We start from the raw sequence: 5276 nt of genomic DNA on the forward strand, positions 1-5276 counted from the left end.
TGGATTAATTTGGAAAGTATATTTTTATTTTTTGTTAGTCAAAAGAATATGCATCGTTCAATAAGGTTTCATTACGGGCACAATTAAGTTGGGTTTTGAATGGATATATTATCGGGTGATTGTTTTCTTATAAATAGGTGTTGTTTTGAGTGTAATGTTGATCTAGAGGTTCCATCATTGTAATCTAAGATTTTTTTGTTATTTAATTCACTCATTGTCAACATTTCCAGTGTCTATTACTTGATTGCAGTTTCTAAATTTTATGAGTATTGGGATTTAATCCTTTTTCATTCTACTTTCTCACTAGTTTCAAGCTTATAGATGCTATGAGAACTGATTGACAATATGTTATGTACTTGTTTATTTCTAGAGCCATCAAGTATCATTTATCCAAACTAGGATATTCTATGATAAGGTGCATTCACCAACCACTTTTGTGTTTTGTGTTTTGTGTCCGTCGCATCTCCACCTTCATTCGGAAATATTGCCAAAGGTTCATTTCTCGCTACCATAGCTTCGAACGTACGTCTAGTTCGTGACCTCAATCTTCGTTCATTCATCTCAACCTCCCCTGCTTCCACTTGTGCCTATCGGATAATCTCCTCGAGCTCCAAGATTTGAACATATAGCTTCAATGCCTCCCATCCGCACCTCATTGTCTCCCAAAACCGAGTCTTCACTTCTTCTCTCCTCCTTAGAAAGGGGATGTTCATACATTTATTTCTGAGTTCTACCTGCTCATCCAAAATTCCTTCCGACACATCGAAACCCCACTCTGACACCACCCTCTCAAGTAGCAAATTCATGTTTTGCAGATAATCTTTCGACACAATTGCCCGCATAACTTTCCTAACACAATTGCCCGCATAACTTTCCTAACCTCCTCACACGGGGTGACCAATTCTAACCCCCACACCATAATGAGAGAGTAAACATCCACCCTTGATCAGTACCTATGGCCAATAATTGCCACCTCCTCTCTCATAACCAGTTGCATGACTTTCATAAACAAGAGCTCCCTTGACTTAAACATGGTCTCCAATCTTCTCTCCGAGGTCGCCCCCCAAAATGCTGACATCAATTTGTTGGTTTTAAGCATGAAATTAGCCTCCATATCGCCTGCCATCTGCAAAAATGCCTTCCTCTGTCACAAAACTACTCTCTTGACCTCCAGTAGTCACTAATCATCTGCACTGACTGGGCATTCACTCTCAAACTTTCCATAAATGCATCCTTCACCGCCACTGCAAAATTCATTGACATTAATTGCCAATGTTAGTGAAATTCGCCTAGGCTCGCACAGAGGGGATGGGAAATTAATCTCACACACTTCATCTGGGAAACTATACTATACAAAATCAGGCATTCAAATCATGCCAATGGATCATGTCATCATCCTTATCCCACCACTTTGTCATTCCTTTATCCAGCTCGCATGCCACGTTGGATATCATTGCCACCTCTTTTGATATGGGTTATACGGAAATATTGAAAGTTGCATAATTTCGAAATAATCAAGGCTACAAGCTTATTTAATCTCCAACTTGGGGTTACCCCTTTCATAATTGCGTTCACTATAACCTTAGAATCTCCTTCAAAGCGCACCTTCATAATCTTCATGTTAACTGCTAACTCCACTGCTAATAAAATGATCTGTGCCTCTGCATCATTATTGGTTCCATCTTGTAGTCTCTTCACACCCTTAAAGATGATCATCCCACTTTCATCACGAGCAACACATCCCGCCATTGAGATGCCCAGATTACCCCTAGATGCCCCATCAAAATTTATTTTAATCCAACCCTGCTTCAGCTTACTCCACGATTCCTCCTCCTTTCTTTGTTCTTCACCCGAAGGATGAACCCTTGGATTTTAAAGAAACTTCTATTTTTTTCATGCAAATCATTTCATATTCTAAAATAACATTAAATTCTAATAGTTATTATTTTAAATGTAGATTTAAAAGAAACTTCTAAATTAAAAAAATTACATTTTTAAATCTAGATTAAAAGAAACTTCTAATTTTTTTTTTTGCATGCAAATCATCTTATATTCTAAAATAATTCTAATAAATATTAACCATATAAAATTAATTAATGTATGTCAAAGGTAAAGATTTTTTAAATTTGATATTTGACATCTTCTACATAAATTTTATTTTATAAAATATAAGTATGCTAGTTTATAATTCCTTAAGTGTTCACCCAAGATTGATTGCATATGCGTATTCTTAGTTTATTAGGGGTTCATAAATAATAATTATAATGAATGGGTGATTATCAATGACAACAATTTGAAACTATGAATTCTTATTTTTATTAAGAGAAAAGAGGTTTGGAGTTGTGGTTACCATACTTGTTAATCGATCCTCTTGAGTAGAAGTTAAGTACACATATGATCATAGATGTTCATTGCATATTTCATGTACAGATTCAATGCATATTTTATAAAAGATTTTTGTATTTAAATTGAAAGTAAGTCAATTTTTTCTATTTTCACATTAATTTTGAGATTTTTAGTACAAGTTTCTCTTATAATTATTTCACTTAATGATTATAGAATTTTTTCAAATGTTGTGAATATCTAAATGTTAATTTTTATTTTTAATCAAAATGGCAATTTCTATTTATTAGGAATCATTTAAAGTTGTAATTGAAAATGTATCTTTCTATTTTCAATTTAGGAATGTTTCTAATGATAGTTGTAGACACCTAAAATTTTCATAGCCTAATTAAATTATTTTACCTTGCCTTTTATTAATTAAATAGATTTTTATTTATTTTATTGATTCACTAATCTTGTTCTAGCCTTTCCCCATTTAAATAAATATTTTTATTTATTTATTTAAATTATCTTTTCCCTAAATTAAATAAATATTTCAATTTATTTACTTGGCCCCACTTCTTCTATTTATTAAATAAACATTTATTTATTTAATTAATTAATTAGCTTTTTTCCTCCATGACAATTGTCATTCATCTCTTAATTTACCTTTAACCATCTCTCTAATATTTTCCTATTTCCTATACCTACCCTCTAATATGAGCCAACCATTTATCTTTCCACCTCTTAATCCTAGCCCTCCATTTCTAGGGTGTTCTTTATAAAAGAGAACTCTTCCTCTCTCTTTCCATAAGGAGAAAGTGACCAAGTACCTACACTCTGCCGAATAACATACATAACCACCATTTGTTCAACATTGAGCTCTTATGCACACCTAAAATCTGAGAGCAAACTACATCAAGCAAGGTCAATGGAGATGGAAGGACAATGAATACAAGCCCTTGGAGCATGCTAATGGTATAATCTTCTTTTATGTTATGTTTTTGCATGATCTTAGGTTCTTCAATGATTTTATGCTGGATTCCATTGTAGAACCAGGGTTTTAGTGGTTGATTCCTTTAGGTTTTACAATAATTTTAGTTTTCAAATATAGTATAAACAATAGTAATATGTAAATAGAAAAGATAAATTTACTCATTGGCTAATTGGTAAAGTTTAAAACAAGTCATTTTGGTTTAAGGTTATGAATAAGAACTACCAGCTTTCTCTTTTTAAAAACATGATTTGATTTGTTTTCCAGAATTCTTACATTTTTTCTTAATAACATTCCCAATAAATGAAAATAATCTTTATTCACGATATTAAAGTAAAGATAAAATTTCTCTCTCTTGATTCATTAATTACTTTTATGTAGTATATCAAGACACCTTTACAACTATATGCTTTATTCTAAAAAGAAAGTAAATATATTATTTTCCAAGATCATATGTATATGACTACCATTTCCTCAAGATTATGAATTTATTAACCAATTCAATAAGTAAAACTTTAAACTAATACTTTTTATTAACCAATTTATCAAGAAATTTTTTAAACTAAGACATTTCAAAATTTTGGCTTGCCAATGGGCTTTCATGGGTTGATTCAAAAAAGGAAGACAGGTCTATTGTGGAGTGGAAGAAACCAGAGGAGGGGTGAATTAAAATAAAATTTGATGGTGCATCAAAAGGCAACCCTTGTCCCTCAAGAGCTGGTTACATTGCCTAATTGGTAGGGTGATACTATAGCCCTTGGAGCGAGATAGTTTCCAGAGGGAACAAACAACAAAGTTGAGACTTAGGTGGCTCTTTGGGGGGTTAGAATGGCAAAGAAATTGAATGTTGCCAATTTGCATCTGGAAGGGGATTCGATGATCATCAAAAATGCGATCATCATAGGAGAGACACCTTCATGGAGGTTGGACAAAGTTTTTAAATTAATTTTAAAAGACAAATGAATTTGAAAATTATAAAATCTCCCACAACTTGCATGAAGGAAATCATGAAGCAGACACACTGTCCAAAGTGGGATTATAATTAAATAACATGCATTGTAAAGAGATATGGGAAGATTTGTGTGTGAATGAGTTAGTGTAAGGGTAGGAAGGTATGCCACCAAACGAGGGAGGATAATGAATTTGAGTGGTCGAGGGGGACAATGGGATTTAAAACGATAGTAGGAGGTTTTTTTCCTCAAAATTTTCGCATTCATCAAACAAGGTGGCAAGGTGGTAATGGCTTGTAAGGTGGTACTTGTTTGGTTCGAAATCCTTGTTGGCAAAGGAAGTCCCTGGGAAGGGGTTACAAAGGTATCTGCACAGGGGAGGAAAATGAGGAATTTCAACCCTTTATCTTGTGGAAGGACGACATGGACAAATTGGAGAGGCGAGAGGAAGCTCTAATTGGATGGGAAGGGCTCAAAGAATTCATCCAGGAAAAGGAAATTGAAGGGTGAAGGATGCAGGAGGAGAAGATGAAAAGAAAGGCCATGGGTCAAACTTCTAGCTAGAAGACTTCTAGGTGAATTACCCAGCGAAGAAATGACATCGAGGACTAGCTAACTAGTGAAGCGTTGGAAGGGCAAAGTTTTTATGTTTGTAAATGTTTTCAAAATATATATGGCATAAACAATTAGAATGTTATAATTTTGAACATTACAATACTGTAGATGATCATTTTGTTTCATGGCCTCGACTAGGGGGGAGGGTAGATTTTATTTTTTTGAATACTCTGTTGGCATTCAAAGATATGAAGTAAATGATGTTATGAGAGTTTTGGGTTGGCCATGACAAGTGCTGGACAATAAATTTTTGATGCTATATGTAATACTTTATTATTAAAAATATTAATATAATCACAAATTATCGATAAAAAAATACATTTCAAATTTTAAAATTTATTTTTTAAATATTTTAAATATTTTTAAAATGATACATGCTTGTTAATGGGCTTCAA

This window comes from Cryptomeria japonica, chromosome 11 (assembly GCF_030272615.1).
Source record: "Cryptomeria japonica chromosome 11, Sugi_1.0, whole genome shotgun sequence".
Classification (NCBI taxonomy): Eukaryota; Viridiplantae; Streptophyta; class Pinopsida; order Cupressales; family Cupressaceae; genus Cryptomeria; species Cryptomeria japonica.